Below are 18,670 nucleotides of genomic sequence, written 5' to 3' on the forward strand. Positions count from 1 at the left end.
CAGGTGGGGAGAAATGGGCGGTTGAGCGGGGTAGCTTTGTCCTGGCTTTTTACTGTTTCCTAAGAGTTAGGGGCTACCCCGTCCTCTATATAGTCTTCCAAGATGACTCTAGAATCTACTAGAACAACCAATGGATTTTCCTGGGTTCCCCTAAACTCCACCCCCACCCCCCCCCGAATATCTCTGTTTCAAGTTACTATTCTTTTTTCTGTCTGCTCTTCCAGGTGAGGAATGATGTTCTTTCTCAATAATACTAGACTTGTATAGCGTTTACAGTTTGCTAAGAGCTCTCTCTCTGTTACTGCCCTTGGTCACCCACAGTAAGCCTGGGAGGTAGGTAATGCTGGTAAGATCAGGTCATCTTTCAAACCGTCCCACCCATGCCTGCAGCATAATGAAAACTGATCATCTCTGCATCTCATTTCTCTTGCCTGTGACTTACTCATGGCCCACGTGGAATGGGATGTCCTAGGTGGGTGGGATGTCAGTGGGTATGTTTGACTATTTCCTGCTGCTGTGGGATCAGGGAAAAGAGTAATACACTCTCCTTGAGAAGGGGGTTGTCAAGTGACCAGAAATTCCTGGACTCTTACATAAAAAGAAAGATGTAAGCCACAAATACTTGTGCATGGTTGACTAGGTTTGCCTGGGTAAAGAGTAAATAGCATTGCCAGTGCTTGGTAGAAAACATCAGCTATAAATGCCTTTGAAATGAGGTGTGTTCCCTCATTCAAAGTCCTAATAAATTCCCCAGGCTGACAGCTTGCTGAGAGTGAGTTCATGATCTCTTTCACCTGTATGTCCGTGAGAGGGGCTACTTGAGACGCTGATAATTTCAGCAACTCTTGACCTCTAGAGCCTCTCTGTTCAATAAGCGGGTAGCTCGTGGGCCTTTGCAGTGTGGCCAGTGACCTGCTGCAAGTGTCAGATACACATGGCATGTGAAGACTTGATATAAGAAAAAGAGTTTTGGGCATACTAGTTTAAATAAAACATACTACTAAAATTCAACTGATTATTTTTACCTTCTGAAATAAATATGGCTTCTAGAAAATTTAAAATTACACGTGGCTCACATTATATTTCTGTCCGTTATTACTGCCCTGGAGTAGGAAAAGGGTTACAGCTTATCACGGTGGCTTTCCTGCACCCTGCCTGCCTACTTGATAATGTACAACCAGAAAAGTGGTCGCAGGCACACAGAAACATCATGGAGTGAGATCTTCACACCCTCAAGATTTGTCTCTCTCTCTCTCTCTCTCTCTTTGTCCCTCTTGGGACTGGGAGAGGAGAAGTGTAAATTCACATCCTGTTTATTTGTTTAGCATTTAAAAGGAAGAGCAGATGAAAACATGATTTTGGTATCCAGTTGCCTTGATGTTATGACTTAGTTGAGATTGCTTTTGTCTAGGAAAAGTTTTCCACTGACCTGAAAAGGGACTGTGGCTGGCTCAGTACCTCGGATTAGCTTACATACCTGTGGCTAGCACTGGATAACTTTATTCGAAATGTTCCTGCCCTTTTGGACCCTGAAGTACAGCCCCATACAAAGACCTGTGCATTTTCTGTGTTAGAATCTAAAAATGATAAAGGAAGCAAGTGTATGGCTAACTCTTAGAGGCCAACAGGTGACCTTCTCCCAAATTGCAGGACTTCTTACTTGAATATTTCTCCTAGTAATGATGCACAGGTATTGACTTTTTAATAAACAATTGTCTTATGCAAACTTGTTTGCTTATAGGACTATTTTTAGTTGTCTTTGCAAATCTCTTTCCCTAACCTTTATTTTATAAATGCATCCTGCTGATAAGTGTAGACCAGGCGTCCTCAAACTACGGCCCGCAGGCCACATGCAGCCTGCCGAGGACATTTATCCAGCCTGCCGGGTGTATTTGCCACCCCTGCCTGTCCTGGGCCTGCAGTCCAGCCCTCTAACGGTCTGAGGGACAGTGAACTGGCCCCCTGTTTAAAAAGTTTGAGGCCCCCTGGTGTAGACTTTGCTACTCTTGGTATTGCCTGAATCTGTGGTGGGTGGTGACAACACTGTGGAAGGCCTTAAATTTAAAACTGTCTAAAACTGGCACTAGTCCACAGTTGGATCCCATGTCACTGTTATCCGACTATTAGACGGATACAGGCATTAGGAAAGAAATTGCTGTCTACAGACTGAACTAATCCATTTGAATTTTATCATTCATCTTTAGCTACTCTCTTACCATTTTTCTTCATACTACTAGTAGACCCTCAGTGAATATTAGCAGTGTATCAGGCACAGGTCTAAGCACAGTATAAACATCAACACATTGAATAAGCACAACCACCCTGTGTGTAGGGACTGTTATTTCCGTTTTGCACTTGAGGAAACTGAGTCACAGGCAGGTTAAGCACTTTCAGCAGTGTCACCCAGCGGAGGTGGAAGAGGAGCATTTGAGCCAAGGTGGTTTGGCTTCTCTCCACTCCATCTTCTTAGGAGCTGCTTCCCAAGGCCACACCTAGACCACACTGAGAATCTCAGTTCACCACATCTGTGAATAGATCTTCAGATGCTCATGATCTGCGTTATTAATACATGTTAGTGGAGGAAAGTTATGTGGTACCTATATGACTTCCGCATATTCAGCTCAGTTCAGAATGTTATTTGTAAATCAGATTAGTTCCTAGTTCGTGGCACCTTGCTAGTCAAACAGTTCAGTAAAGGTTTTTGCAAAGCAAATTATCTTTTATAACATGTAGGGTCAGCCGCACTTAACAGAAAGCTCGGTGGGTTAACCAGAGGGGAGGACCTTCTGGTGCTGTCAGGCTCCTCTCGTCTTACTCAGGTGCTCCTAGGACGTGGCTTAGGCTGTGCCTGTGCATGTGGTGTTCATCCCATACCTAAAGCCTTGGTGCAAGGTGGTTGCCTCACCCCAGTATTGCTTTTCAATTCCAGGCAGGAGGAGGCAGATTTACAGAAGGCAGAAGGCTGGTGGCAGCAAGTCTTCCCCTTTAAAGAGTTCTTTGAGGAATTCCACCGAAAGACATGGCTTATGTTCAGTTGCTGAAAGTGTCTCATGGTCACCTCATGCTGTAGGGGAGGCTGGTCCTTGCAGTTCATTTTGATTTTTTTTTTTTTTAAGTTGGGTACTTTGTCATCCTGAAGAAAATTCGACTTTGGTCAGTAAGGAAGAAGGCGAGAATAGATACTGGAGTGTGGGCAGTAGGGTCTGCCACACCCAGGAATTTACACGTGGGTTTTCATAGGTCAGTTTCCAAAGTAGAACATCTGTCACGATTTCCCACTTACCTCCACCCTTGTTTTAGAAGTAGTGTTACATTTTCATTCCTGTTAACTTTTCTCAGGTCAAAACCTTGACTCATATGAGGCCCTTTTCTCTAAACCTGATTGAAATATGAGTTTTATTGTCAGGTGCAGCTGCCATAAGTTGTGTTTCTGCCCTCGAGCTATAGGGGAGGGTATTCACCAAGGAGAGGACTGATTTGTCTTAGCAGGCCTGTCCTCCCCTTGGGCCTTTGGTCAGCCTGGAATGGGCAGCCTCCCACAAGTGTGTAGATGAGCGAGCATACCCATAAAACCTAGCTTTTGTCCTAGGACACAAGTCTCCCTGGATTTTGGTGCTGGTAGCATAGGTCCCGTTTTCCATCACCGACCGAAAGTAGAGGGCCTTTCCTGGCTTGACGTCTGAGCCAGGGACTCTGTTACCCAGCTGCAGGCGCTGCTCTTTCCCCCGTAATGTCTATTAGTATCTGGCATATCAGCTGTCTTAAGGTGCCTCACTTGTTGGGCATGGAGACGCTGGTATTTCCACATTAGCTGTAGGGATGTGGTACATTTTAGGTTGGCTGGAACCTATCACCTTGCTGTTAGGCCCATCCAGGAGGCTGTGCCTTTTGTGATCCTCATTCTAATTTAGGTTATAACTTTTCTTTTAGCCTCTGTGGTCCCTGGAAAGGAAGCTCCTTTTCTTTTAGCAGCTGTAGATCTATCATTTGGTCATAGGTCAAAAAACTCTGTTCCCCTCTCTCCCTGGTTCAGTTCTCTCTCCTGCCTTCCAGTGATAACATTCCCTTAATTACAAAAAACAGGAAAACGTTGATTGACGCACCGATGATGTGGTAGGTGCTGTCATGAGTGATTTAGGTCCCCCCGTTTAATTCCTGAAAACCCCATGACTAGCCCATTTTAAGGAAACTGAGGCAGAGAGGGAGGATTTGCTCAGGGCCTCATATTTGTGAGTGGTGGTCTTTTCAGGGTCGGGTGTCACCCCATGACTTGCACCTGGCAGTGGAGCTCAGAGGCTGAGAGCGTGGGCAGCCAGACTTGGTGCACACCAGTCCTGCTCTGTTTGATCTTATGTAAACTCTCAATAAATTTTTACTCCTCATTTTTATTGCTGCTTCTCTTCCTTTATCCTATAGCTCCAGGACATAAACTCTTCTCTCTGACAGTCAGGTCTGTCATAACTTGGATTCCTACCATCCAGGGGCATCTGTTAATGCCAAAGATATTTCTCTGCCGTTTGCCAACCGGTCAAAGAATCCAGGGCAGAAATTGCAGCTAATCGGGAGGGTTCTTGATTAGCTGAGTGATAAATGCCTCTAACCAGTAATAAGTTCAAACCATATTTCCTCTGCTTCTTCTTCTTCTTCTTTTTTTTCTAAATACTATCTGGACTTCCAGGGAGCACGGTATCAGGATGGCTTTTGCTGTTGACAGCTGGCTCCTGTCTGGCACCTGGAGCATCAGCATCGCCTGGGGGCTTGTTAGAGGTGCGGAAGTTTGGTTCTGCTGAGTCAGAATGTGCGTTTTAACCAGATCCCCCTGGTCATTCATGCACCCTTCTGTTTGAGAAGTACTGTTCTAGCACATGGCTGTAGACACATTTGTGAACTTGGCTGGTAGGTCTGCCATGGTGGCATCAGGTTCTCTGATCTGACATGTACTTAATAACTATTTTATTTACTTTCTGGAGTAATGATATTTAGTTTGAGGTTGCTTGACTTGTCCACTAATTAAAAAAAACAAAGCAATACTAGGGTGTATCCTTGTGTTTCTAAGCACCGCCTAGCAACAGCATCAGGTAATTAGCAAACTAAATGAAACATTTCCCCTGAGAGTTCATACCTAATCCTAGGGACTTGAAGCGTTCTCATAGCAGCTTTTTAAAAAAATTCTTTAACACAGGTAGTGAGGAGGGAGTTGCGGGATGGTCAGTGGTCTCAAAATTTGAAAGTAAGTGTTGTGCCAAGGCTGGAGTGTCTCCATCCTGGACCTGTGGAGATTGGGAGGCTGCGTTGAGCCTCACCCTTCAGATACTCTTTCTGCATCTGCCTCCTGCATGGAACTGTGAGGGTCCCTCTCGTCTGTCATGCCTCCCTGGTGGCACTGCCTCTCCTCTGACCCTTCCTGGCCTGATGTGTTCTAGCTCTGGGACACTGGTGTTCTTATCTGCCTCGCTTTCCCTTTCTTACTCTCCTTCATGCTATTTCTGGAGTCTTATCACTGGTTTAGCCTTTAATGACTCGGTCGGGTTTTATTTATTTATTTATTATTTTTTTTGCAGTTTTTGGCCAGGGCCAGGTTCGAACCTGCCCCCTCCGGTATATGGGGCCGGCACTGTACTCCTTGAGTCACAGGCACTGCCTCAGTCGGGTTTTATTTACAGGCGCTCTGCAGAGCACTTCCCCGTTTGTTCTCATTTGACTCTACAAACCTGGAGAGGCACAGGGAAGGCACGTCCCCATTGCAGACAGACTGAGGTGGCTTTGGGAAGTGAAAGGAGCTGTGCAAAGTCCAGAGGCCGGGTGCGGCGACCAACCCCCCAAGTTTCTGTCCTGTTGTTGGTCCAGTTTCAGTTGTACCTTTAGCTAAAGGTACAGGTCCCTCCTAAGCAGCAAGGGTGAGAAAGGGCAACTTCCAGGAGCTGTCGTCCTTCCTGATCATTGCTTTAGGATTTACAATCACAGGGCACGTCGCTCATTTTCTTTTATTTGGGCAAGTTTATTCAGGGACCTAGATTTGTTGAACTTCATCTTTTAGCATTTGGGACACTTGTTACCAGTTATTTATTTTATTGTAGTTAGCTGATTGTGTTGTTTCTGAATGCAACAAAGCAATACAATGAATAATTTCTCTTTTGGATTCTCTTCATCTAATTTTTATTTTTGAGTGTCACATTCCAAATTTCCTGTCTGTATGATACAAATGGCATTTCTGTTGGGTAGAATCATATACGTGCACACACACACACACACGCACACATACACTTAATTTTCTTCTTCTTCTTCTTCTTCTTTTTGAGACAGAGTCTCACTATGTTGCCCTTGGTAGAGTGCTGTGGTGTCACAGCTCACAGCAACCTCAAACTCTTGGGCTTAAGTGATTCTCTTACCTCAGCCTCCTAAACAGCTGGGACCATAGGTGCCCACAACACCCTGCTATTTTTCTGTTGCAGTTGTCATTGTTTAGCTGGCCTGGACTTGGTTTAAACCCACCACCCATGGTGCACTTGGCCAGTGCTGTTAACCACTGTCCTACAGATGCAGAGCTGTACACTTAATTTTCTTAAACAGCACTTGCAATTTTTTTCTGGCCCCATTTCCTGATTGTCTTTGATTTTTCAGAGTTTATTCATGTTAACTGCTTTGGGAGAGAAGGTTAGGCAGTTCTGGTGAGTGATATGTAGGCTTTGGAATGAAAGAGAACTGAATTCTAATTCTGTGTCTGACACTAGCTGTTTGAAAGCTTAGGTAAGTAACTTACCTTCTCTAAGCCTATCTTTATACAGGTTTCTCAGATGTGAAATGAGACTGATAATCACAACTCCCAGGATTTTAGTTAGAATTCAGAGAGAGATAATATAGGGAAGGCATTTTACACAATGTATGACGTGTAAGTGTTCATACACATATTATTAATGATCGATAATAGCAAATATTTGGTTGTATTGACAGACTGTCCTAATTTTTGTACCTGGGGGTACAGTTGGACTATTTTTATTTAAGTATTTAACACTGTTGAGGCTGATTGTCACTTTCCACTTGCTTACTAATCATTTATGCAATTCCATCCTCCCTTCTGTTGGTATGTGGGGGGCAGGTTAAATCAGCTCCATCATCTGGCTTTTCATTTTTTTCTTGGAGTTGTTCTCCTCACTGCTTTTGAGGACCTTACAGGTCCGTACAGGAAGACCATGTCATAGAAAGGTTTAGCATTAGCTCTTTGAAAATACTTTCTTTTTATGATAGATTTCACCCTATAGTAAAAAGAGGTAGAGTTTCATTTGTTCAACAAATAATTGCAGAGTAACTACTAAGTCCCAGATATTACAGGTTCTAGAAAATCCATCTAGGTCCCTGGTTTAATGTGGTAGACTGGAGGGCAGGAGGTGGCAGACACCAGCCCCACTAACATGATAGATGAACAAGAAGACATCTACTGATAAGCATAAAGAGAAGAGTAAAGCAGACAGGTGAGGAGGGGCCAGGTGCAGAGAAGGCTTTCTGAGAAGAGGACGTTTGGGCATTAATGGCAGCAAGGGCCCAGCTATCAGAAAATTTGAGAGAAGAGCTTTGTAGGAGAGGGAACAGCTTGTGCAAAGGACCCGAGGTGTGAATGAGCTTGGCGTGTTTGAGGAAGGCAGGTGCAGCAGAAGCATGAAGAATGAGGGTGGTGGGTGGAGAGGAAGGAACACAGACACAGGCCAGATGGTGGAGGGGCTCACAGTCATGGGCAAATGATGACAGTTTTTTCTTACTGTGATGAAAGGCAGGGAGGCATTATTGTATCAGTTTCTTGAAAGGTCCTTCTAGTTTCTTGGGGCAGAAATGTGTTCAGAAAGTCAGCCGGAAGGCTCTGCAGTCATTGGAGATGATGGGGTCTTGGGCGTAGATGTTCATGGCTCCAGCCTTGGTGGAGCCAAGTTCTAGATACAGTTGGTTCACTGATAACTTTGAGGATCCCAGTGATTTTAAAATTAGATCTGAAATTGGGCTGTCCGTCCCCTCCCACTAGGGCTTAGAGCTCTGCCCTGTCCCCTCACTCTGGTTCCACTCCCCATGTTTGATGGACGTTAAACTAGGGAGCCCTCTGCCTTTTCACATTCACATGGCTTGTTCACATCATTGTTCTTTCCTGGCTCATTTTGCTGGAGCTACAGTTTCTGAAGCTGTTTATTCATCTATGAATAGGGTTTTTGTGCAAGTGGACTTAGCCTAGTTTGTTTTCTTTGACATCAAATGGCTGATTGAACAGTTTTTAACCTGAGATCAGAAGGGCAAACGTGGCTGTGTTTATTGGAGCACAGCAGTTCCTTAGACTGCGTGTGAATAGGTTGTAAAAACGAGAAAGCTTTCTGTGTGAAAACTTCTAGAGTGTTTGAGTAAAGGAACTGATATGTCAGCCACTGTCAAAGTTTTGAGACAGACTGGTATGGTCCATTATTTCATTTCCAAGAGACACAGTGGACAGCGTCCTTTCTGATTCACCTGTGCGAGTTTTGAGCCTGGATTTTTGGCATTGCTGGGAGGGCTTCATTTGTTTCTATCTGTGTGGATTTTATGTTTCTCGAGTTTCACATACCTCAAAACTTTGCATAATGACTCTTGTAGATCTGATTTAAAATATTTTGCTCTTTGGCTTGGTGCCCGTAGCTCAGTGGTTAGGGTGTCAACCACATACACCAGGGATGGCAGGTTCGAACCCAGTCTGGGCCAGCTAAATAACAGTGACAACTGCAACAAAAAAACAGCCAGGCATTGTGGCAGGTGCCTGTAGTCCCAGCTACTTGGGAGGCTGAGGCAAGAGAATCGCTTAAGCCTAAGAGTTGGAGGTTGCTGTGAGCTGTGATGCCATAGCACCCGACCAAGGGCGACACAGTGAGACTGTCTCAAAAAAAAAAAAAAAAGAAAAAAAATATTTTGCTCTATTGACACACTGTCCTAATTTTTGCTTTAGAAGATATAGCTAGCATAGTTTTGTTTGAATTGATGGTATTTTGAGAAATTTTCAGTAAGAGCTGGACATGAAGCTTAATGAGTCCCTTATCAAGAGGGAGGAGGAGTGAGTGGGAGAGGGGATTGAAGGTGGGTAGGCTGATGTTAGAATAACCTGGAAACTTTATCCTACTCTACACGCCCAGCTGTGTGGCCTCCTTTAAGGAGGCCGTTAGCTCCGTCAGAGGAAAGCCCCTACGTGTTATCTATCAGAAAAGGCAGTGATTGTGACTGTCTGAATCATGCCTTCCTGAGGAAAAGCTTTTAGTGAAAGGAAACATTCTATTTCCTATTTTTGGAGATTTGCAGAGAGGGGAAATTCGGTTTGGGGGGGTTGGGAGTAAATATGTGTGTGCCTGTGTTTCTGTATCTCCAGCTGTACTCAAATATGCGTCAATGCAACAGTCTTGCATGTTTGCTGAGTAATTTTATGTTATAGTTTCTTCAAGAGAATCAAGTCAAAATAATAGATGGAATATGGTCTTTGAAGGAGAGGAAAACTAGCTTAATGTGTAGGGTGGACCAGACTTCATGTAACACCTGTTAAAGTTGTCAGCACCATCTTAACACAGATTCTAACTGCAGTCTTAAACTAACCATGAGCAGATGACACAGCTGTGGGTAGCATTTGTGAAAGTGACTCTGTCTACACTAAAGCTTAAAATTGTTAGGAATAAGTGTTTAAAAAGCATAAATACTCCTTTCTAATAAGATGTCTGGAGACATATGGTATAAAGTGGTTTGATTCTAAGCACTCCTCAGCCATATTTAAGAAGTCTACATAAAGCTGATCTATAAAGAAAGGCCTTTTGTGGAGGTGGAGAAATTCTTCATTCTTACTGGAATCCAAACAGGGGTTGACTGGCACCATGGCATAGGGTAACTTAATGAGCACCTATAAATGTGTGACTGTTGCACCTGACTCCTGAGTTCTTTAAACAGGTTTCTTAAAGGTTTTTTCCCAACCACTTATATGTGGTGCCTCCCAATGTCTTATGATCACTGTTCTTGAACCTACCTTGTCCACATCTGTATCATCTGGGAACATAGAGACCTGCAGAATCAAAAACTCTGAGGGTGGGACCCAGGAAGCTGGTAAAGAGGTCCCTTAGGCATCTGGGGTATAATCTAAAATTGGAGAACTACTGGCCTATACCCCTCGTGTGGAGTGTTTGGAAATAAATGACATAAAGCAGACTGTCCCTGTAATTCCTGCTGACAATTGGCTAATACACAATGATTAGGAGGGAAAGTTTTTCCAGTAGGACCATTGTGACATTTTAAGTGGAGGAGTTAATGCACCTCGGGTTGTAAGAGTCCTTTCCACAGAAGAGGCAGGGCAGAGTTAAAGCCATGATCCATGTGGGTTCCTTGTTGGCTGCTCAATCCCAGGCCCAGGGTGTCCTTTTTGTGAATAGTTATCTCTTTCTGAGTTCTCAGCCCCAGGAAAACACCTTAGGAGGGGAGGGTTTCATGGGTCTGAAGGGACCTGTTTAGGTTTTGTGTGGAATTTCCAGGCCTTCCTTGAAGAGGAGTAGAATGTAGCACCCTGTATCCAAGTACTCCATTGTGAGAGGAGTGGTTGTTATTCCTCACTCAGCACTCAGGTTTTGGCTTTGCACAAAGCATGGAGATGCAAAGAGAAGTGAGGGGAAGAAGAAGAAACAAGAAGTACTCAGAGTGGCAAATATGTTGCATTTCACGGTGAAAAGCTGTTTTGTCTTAATAGGTGAATACTGCCTCAGTACAGATGGATCCGTACAGATGAAATTCAAGAACTCCTACAGTTGGCACAAGCCAGGAATCCAGAACAAAAAAGACACTGCAAAAGTGAACCCTGGGGGTGGGGCGGGATTGATACGAGATTTGCAACAGTAGTGGCAAACTCAGATACACACAGCGCCAGGCAGGTGATGCTAGAATATGAAGTGTGGGGTCTTGTGATACAATAGGGAGTGGCAGAGACTGTGGCAAACCCACAGACACATCTATTGTTCACTTTCTGCTGACCGTGGACATACAGTTTCCAAATTTGATTTTTTTGTTTTGTTTTTCTCACATGACATTTTCCAGTTTTTAGAAACTGTTTATAAGTTGTTTGGCACAGACCAGACAAAACCTATCTATGGATCAATTTGCAGTTCACTTTGTGAACAGACACAGTCCTGTGTTACTTGTCCTGGTGAGAAATACACCTATAAGATATGAATAAAATTGGCTGTATAGTAATCCATCAAGTGTTCGGCAAACCTTTTTTTTTCACCAATAATTTCATTTTGCTATTTACTCAAGTATTGCTATAATTGCAACATGTAATTTCACACAGGTATTGCTTAGCCAGAAATACTGATGCTCCGATGGACCCAGCAGACCACTGGGTAGCTGCTCTTTAGTGTAAAAGCAAGAATTTGGCTTCTCTGGATTGAGTTTACCTGTACATGTCGGTTGTATAGTATTAGCCCCTAAAAGGAGCTGTTTCTGTTTCATATATCACTTAAAACAGGATATGTATTCCAAATTTCTGTGCTGGTTACCAGTTGAGTCAAAGTTCTTACAATCTTCATGGTGCTCTGAATTGGGAAACAAAAGAAAAACAAGAACATTAGCTTCAGAACTTAAGCTGGAGTAGTACTCACCCTGAAATACAATTTACACAACTTTTCAACAAAGACTATGGAATATTTTAACCTTTCAGTTTGCTCTGTAAGTACACTGACTCTACAGAGTACTTACAAAATGTATACACATTGTAAGGAGGAAAAACTGTTATTAAAATTGTAATACTCAATATATACTGATAACATTTATTATCTTGTATGTTGTATCTCTTGTTATTGCAGAAGTCAAGTGGGGCTTGAGTATTATAATTTTAATACAGGTTTTTCCTTCCTTACAATTTATATACTTTTTTTGTTGTTGAAACAGTGTCTCACTCTGTCACCCTGGGTAGAATGCCATGGCATACTAGCTCACCCCAAACTCAAACTCCTGGGCTTGAGTGATCCTCTTGCCTCAGGCTCTCAAGTAGCTGGGACAACAGGTGCCCGCCACAAAGCTCAGCTAGTAGAGATGGCGTCTTGCTCTTGCTCAGGCTAGTCTGGCCCTCCTGAGCTCAAGCAATTCATGGTCTCAGTCTCCCAGAGTGTTAGGATTATGAGTATGAGCCACACGCCTGGTGTTTATACATTTTTCTGACACCCTCTGTATGTACGTAAATATGTATGTGGGTATATAGATTATCCATTTATGCACATACATAAATATATACTCTTACATGTATATTCGTTATAGATGATATTTGGCTCAGCTTCCATTAGGTTTTTAGTTCAACCTTTTTATTTATTTTTATTTACTTTTTTTTTTTTTGAGACAAGCTCTTGCTCTGTTGTTCAAGATTGGCACCATCATGGCTCATTGTAACCTTGAACTCCTGGGCTCAAGTGATCCTCCTGCCTCAGCTTCTTGAGTAGCTGGGACCACAGACACGCACCACCATGCCAGGCTAATTTTAAATTTTATTTGTAGAGACAGGGTCTCACTATGCTGCCCAGGCTGGTCTTGAACTCCTGAGCAAGCAATCCTTTTGACTTGGCCACCCAAATTGCTAGCATTACAGGTGTGAGCCAACCTCACCCAGCTTCTAATTCCCTTTTAAAAGCTAAAAACAAAGCTAAAAATATACAGATTTCTTTTTTTGGACCAGTTACTCTGCTTCTCACTGGGCATAGGAAAGTGAGTTAGGTATAAATGAGGCCCGTGTTCAGGAAGCTCAGATTTTGTTGGGGCCAGGAGCTGGCGTCAGGGGTGGTTCTCTGAGGGCCAGGCCCTGCTAGGGCTCCTCATGTGTTATCTCATTTGGTCTCACAATGCTTACTTGACACCAGCACTTTGATCATCTCCATTCTGGAGTGACGGAAACCAAGCCCTGATGTATCTGAGGTCACAAAGTTAGCAAATAGGGTTTGACTCAGAAAGCATCAGATTCCAGAGCCTGATGTCTCCCCAGTGGCCCTTGCATAGGTATCAACATACATTTGGGCAGGTCGTAAGTTTCCAGGGCAAGGGAAAATTAGTCACATTATTAGCAGTATGATTTAAATTACCTACTTAAATTTAATCTGTAATTTTACCACTTAAAAATCCATTCTGGAGAATACTGTTATCTATTTCTTTTCTCTTTTTAGTATGTGATTGGACTATTATAAAGGGGGAAAGATGCTCTTTAAAATATGCTTAATAGAGATGATTTAACCTTTGGGTAGTCACTAGTATTTTTAGAGTTCTCTCAGATATTGAAATTCTAGATTATAGGATGTACATTAATTCCAAGAAGGAAATTTATAAAAACGCCAGCATCGGCTGTCTGTAGATGAGAGAATTGGAGGTGGCGTCTGGCCTCTTATTGGTACATGTTAAGGCAGATACAGTTTTTTTCCTGCACGCAGGGCCCTGGCTCGTTTCTGGTTGGCCTCTCGTCCGGGCTGCTTTGGAATCAGAAAAGCCTTGCAGGGAAACATGGGAGAGAACGTTCAAAGACTTCACGTCTGTCCAGGATCGTGACCCCTCCAGCCCTGGCGCCTGTGCTGCTCCCTGTTACCTTCAGACGGCCAGCGCATCCTCTTTATTTCTTGTCCAGTTTTGTCTGGTTTGGTTAATCATCATAGTTAGATGATTAATCTATTAATCCATCATAGTCAGATGTGTTTAGCCATGGTCTTTGAATGCAAGACTGAAGGTGTTGGTGCTCAGATTTTAGTGGGCATCAGAGGTTCCTGGCCCCAGCTCCTAGAGATTCTGGTAACATCCCTGTGCAGAGGGGATTCAGGGGACTGTACATTTAACAGCTGGCCAGGTACGACTCGTAAGATGGTCTGTGAATTGCAGTTTGTGGGTAGGAAGTTTGCTGTTAGTTCATTGGATAATGGGGAAATGAGACAGAGGTTTGAAAGATGGTGTCTTGCTGGAGAACTGGGGTGGCTGGTGGCTGTTGGGATGGTCTCTTGGTGAGACTTGAGGAGGCCTGAGCTCAGAGAGACACAGAGAGAGGTGCCACACAGGAATGCTTGGCAGGCCTGGCAGAGGTCTGAATCCACCCGGGAGTGGTGATGGGGCAACGTTGAAGTCCAGGCTGCAGTGCCATTAAGAATGTGTTGAATTCTGAAGAAGAGCTGCTTTGTGAGTTAAGAGTGAGCACCCTCCAGATACCAGCCTGGAAAGCTGTTCTGGTCTGCAGATGGCACGTCTTCCTGGATGCTAACATCTTGTATGATTCAAATATTTAAGAAAACACAGCGCCCTTCTTGCTGTAGCATCTAATTGTCTCTGTTTTAATGAAGTGTCAATATCATGCAGCCTGGCACATGGAATGTGTTAGAATAGGGTGGTGTTAGTGGAAATGCAGGGCCTCAAACTCGAGTGTGAAATGATGCAATATACATGAATATGGCACCCAGAATTATTTCTGTACAGCGTGGCCTAAGTCATAGACCACAAAGTAAAATCATAGGGTTAGAGACCGACAGGATGGCATGTCAGGGGAACTATAAAATTGGTGCTGATCATTGCAGAATGTGTCTTGGCATAATCCCCGAAGTCTTGTCCCCCTCTCAGTGAGAACTGAATTTCTGGTAACATAAGTGGCTGCAGTTGCTGTGCAGGGTTGGTGGGGGGATGAGCCTGGTTCCTGAGACTTGTCCCTCCTTGGGGTTGCCCAAGCAGGTGGGGGAGTAGAAGACCAAGCAGGGGAAACCAGGGGTGTGGAGAGCTCTTCAAGGACGGCACTAAAGGAAAGGGGTGGACGGTCTTTCCTCAACCAGCGTGACATGGTCCGTTTTCTTAATCATCACTGGCCCAATCAACACTTAGAGGCAGATGTGATTTCTTCTATGGTTTCTTTCAGGTAAGCTTAACAAATTTCTTTACTTAATCAGCCATAAAATGATAGATTATTTTTCTTCTAAGATCTTCCCTAGAGCTCTGCCTGGTTGATATTTTATTAAAACTTAATTTCTCATCTCTGATGTTTAAATTCAAACTAACCCAGTGTACGTGGGATTCTGGAGTGATGGCACCTGTGTCTCCTGTTAAGCCTAGTGAGCTGTGGAAGTGAGGCTTTCAGTGGAGTGCTGTGTCACTAGAACACACCAGGCAGGAGCCGTGTGGCTCCTGTGCCCCTCATGCAGTGTCAGCGACACTTCTGCTCAGCCTGGACATGGGTTGCTGTTCACTGTGTGTCCATCCCACACATTTATTGAACGCCACTGTGGGCCAGCACTGTTCTGAGAGCTGAAGATACGGCAGGGAACAAGATGGACAAACATTCCTATCTTCCCAGAGCTGATGCTGAAGTGGGGCGGATAATCGGTCAGCAGAGTTCATAACACATGGATGTGGTGGATGCCGGAGGGAAGGCCCCTGCTGGATGAGGGTGGGGTAGGGATGCAGTTTTAACTAGAATGGCAGGAAAAGAGTTCAGTGAGCAGTGTGGCTAACGGGCAAGAATGTTCTTGGAAGAGGGAACAGCAAGTGTGAATGTCTTGAGACAGGGAGTTCTGGGCACATGGACGTGTGAGGATGAGCTGGCCTGGGCAGAGTGATGGAGGGAAGGACAGCAGGAGAGGAGATGCAAGGGGGTGGGGGACAGAGGGCATTGAGCCTTAGAGACCGGAGCAGTACTCTGATGTACATTCAGGGTTTGGGGGAGCCAGTCGAGGACTTAGAACCAAGGCATGGTGTTGGATTTATATCTTATAAAAACGGTGACCATGCAAGGATGGAATCAGGGAACCAGTTCAGACACCATGGCAAGAATCACAAGAACAGTGATGCTTGGGCTGGTGGCAGCCGTGGCCACGGGGAGAGGTAGCCTGTGGGGGATATTCTGAAAGGCCAGTAGGGTTTACTTGGAGACTGGTTGTGCTATGAGAGGAAGTGTTTGATCTGCAGGGATAGAATTGCCATCTCCTGAGAGGTGGACTAATGTGGAGAAGCAGGGGAAGGGAAGGTCTGGGTTTTCACTGTGCGGTGCCCACAAGCCCACCAAGGGGAGCAGGGGGTTAGATAGATGTGTCTGGATTAATAAGAGAGGCTGGGCCAGAAATTTGCTGGCCATGGAGATATAGGCAGTATTCAGGCTTTTGAGACTGGATCACCTCATCAGGGAGCGAGTAAAGGGAGACAGGAGAAGAGAAGAGAAAGGCCTTGGGGCATTGTGGTGTGTGTAGACGTCTGGGAGATGAGCAGCCAGCAATGATTGCGGCAGAGTTGCTACCAGTGAGTAGGAAGGAGACTGGGGGAGCACAGTGTCCTGAAGGCAAGTGAAGCGGTGTCCCCAGATGAAGAGAGGGCTCTACGGGGACAGAGACTGCTATGAGGTCAGGGAGAGGAGAATGAGGATCGGTCGTTGTATTGAGCTGTGTGGAGGTCACTGGTGAACTTGACAGAGTAGACCTTAGTGCAACAAACATCTGATTAGGGGAAACTTCAGAACAAATGGGAGGAGAGGGATTGGTTGGACTGAGAAACTGCTGGATCATAAGCACCTCCCTGAAGGACACAGCTTTGTTGTATTCTCGGGATGACAAGTACTGAATGCATTTCATGTTAAATTTTTGGTAATCTACAGTTAACTTTTAGAATAGGTAACTGTTTGATAACTAGATATTTGATAAATTGGGACACGTTATGCCCTCCCTGAACTGGGTAACAGTACACTGTAGATTATGCAATCCCTTATTTTAATACTAACAAAGCCTTTCATTTAGTGAATAGCTAAGCACTGGTGGCTTCTACAGACAAGAGCTGTTCAGCAGAAATTATCTTCCTTTTTTTCCACATTGCTTTGGAAATAAAAGTAAATAGTTCTCTTCATGAACTCTGTGTTATTCCATACCTTACCTATTCAGGTAGAAAAGACCTGTTATGGACAGATCCAAAACTTGGGAAGAATTCTCTTTCACTAGCAATTTACTTTTATATCATTGAAGATTTATCTGAAGGATTCAGAATGCCATGAAGTCATATGTAAATTATTTCTGCCCATAGGTGGAGGCCATTTGTTAGCAGGAGAGTGGACGCAACTTGAAATGAACCGGTCAAGTTTAAACATAAGTCATCCAGGATTTACTGAGTACCTACCCATCATCTCCTCTAGATGCAGGGAACAGGGCAGGGTCCCTGTTTCTTTGGCAGGGTTCTCTTTCAGCAGAGTGGAATACAGATACGTCAGCGGGCATTTAAGCTTACAGGGCACCGTAGAGGGACAGAGAATGGGTATTAACTCAGATTTGGATGGGCACTGCGAGGGAAGGCTTCTTGGAGGAAGAGACTTTTAAATTGAGACCTGGAGGATGGGCAGGAGGTTGTCAGGCCTAGAAGAGGGAAACAGTGTTCTCAGGAGGAAACCGGGAGGTAGAGACTGCATGGCGTTTTGGTGTTTGCTAGTAACTGAAGGAACTGGATCTGTCTTGAGGTGAGTGGAAATGGATGAGGGTGGAGTGTTGGGAGTGGGGGGCTAGATCCCAGGGCCCTATTTATGCCACCAAGCCCATGGAAACCACTGGAGGAATGAAGGTTCGTCTAGTGGCTTTCTTTTGTGGAGGAAATATGTGTGTGTCGGTATTATGTGTGTGCACATGTTTTATATAAACCCTGCACATGTGTGTATCATGTATGCATCACACACAATACACACATACACACGATAACACACATACACATAAACTCAACACAGGCAGACCCTTATACATACATTTGCTTTTTAATGTTTCTGCATGTTATGATATTTGGTCCAGAATTCTATCAGGCAGGTGTGGGCCTCCCTTTTCTGGGATGCAGTGCTGTACTGTGTTCTGGACTCAGCATGGACTTGTCACCCTACTGTGGGGAAAATGCCACGTAAGGGCTCTCTGCAAAGAGGAACTTGACTTACTGGGCATTTAGACTTCTGGCCTTAAGGAAACATATAAACTCTTTATTGAAAAATGAAGAAATACTAACATGTTGACCTGAGCTGAAGAAAGAGGTGAGAGGCGGAGGTGGGAGAGGAACAGGAAGCCAGGGATGGGTGGAGAGGAACAGAGATGGGGGCGGGAGGTGGGGACGCTGCGGGACCGAGCGTTTCCTGGAGCTCTCACCTTGAGCCGTGGGTGCTATCACCTGTGATCTGTTTCCCGTTGCTGATTAATGATTAATAATTGTTTCTAGCTCAGCATAGAATGTAGTCTTTATGTGTTCAGAGTCTTGACTCCAGTGAGGTCAGCCAGAGCACACCATTTGTTGGAATTTATTCTCTAGGAGTGGTCAGAAGTATCACCTGAGGGTTAGAGAGGCTGCCTCTTCACAGTGCAGGATCTTTATACCTAAATCCCCCCGCCCCCGATACTGTGAATGTTCTAGGCCTGGGCGAAGCATGTACTTGCTATACCAGATCCAGAAGTGGCAGTGTGAGAATTCATCTGTGAGTTCCTGAGCTCTGTAAGATCACACAGGTTATGCCGTACTGGTGTTGATTAAGGCTGGATTAAGGCAACAGAGCCCCAGGAACCCACCTCTGCAGGGTGTGGCTGCCCTCTCCCTGGCTCTCTCACACGCTTTCTATTGTTCTGCAGATTGTTAAGGTGGTGGACGCCACCCCTTTATTCCCAGGGTTAAACTTCTGCAGATTGTTAAGGTGGTGGAC

General features: G+C 44.5%; 1 protein-coding gene across 1 annotated transcript in view; it reads left to right on the forward strand.

The window, feature by feature from the left end:
* The window catches only part of CNKSR3 (CNKSR family member 3), a 90,921-nt gene that overhangs the window by 1,229 nt on the left and 71,022 nt on the right, over window positions 1–18,670 (forward strand). The gene's annotated exons all lie outside the window — the stretch shown is intronic.

The sequence above is a fragment of the Otolemur garnettii genome, unplaced genomic scaffold (assembly GCF_000181295.1).
Source record: "Otolemur garnettii isolate 467f Iridium unplaced genomic scaffold, OtoGar3 scaffold00126, whole genome shotgun sequence".
NCBI classification, from domain to species: domain Eukaryota; kingdom Metazoa; phylum Chordata; class Mammalia; order Primates; family Galagidae; genus Otolemur; species Otolemur garnettii.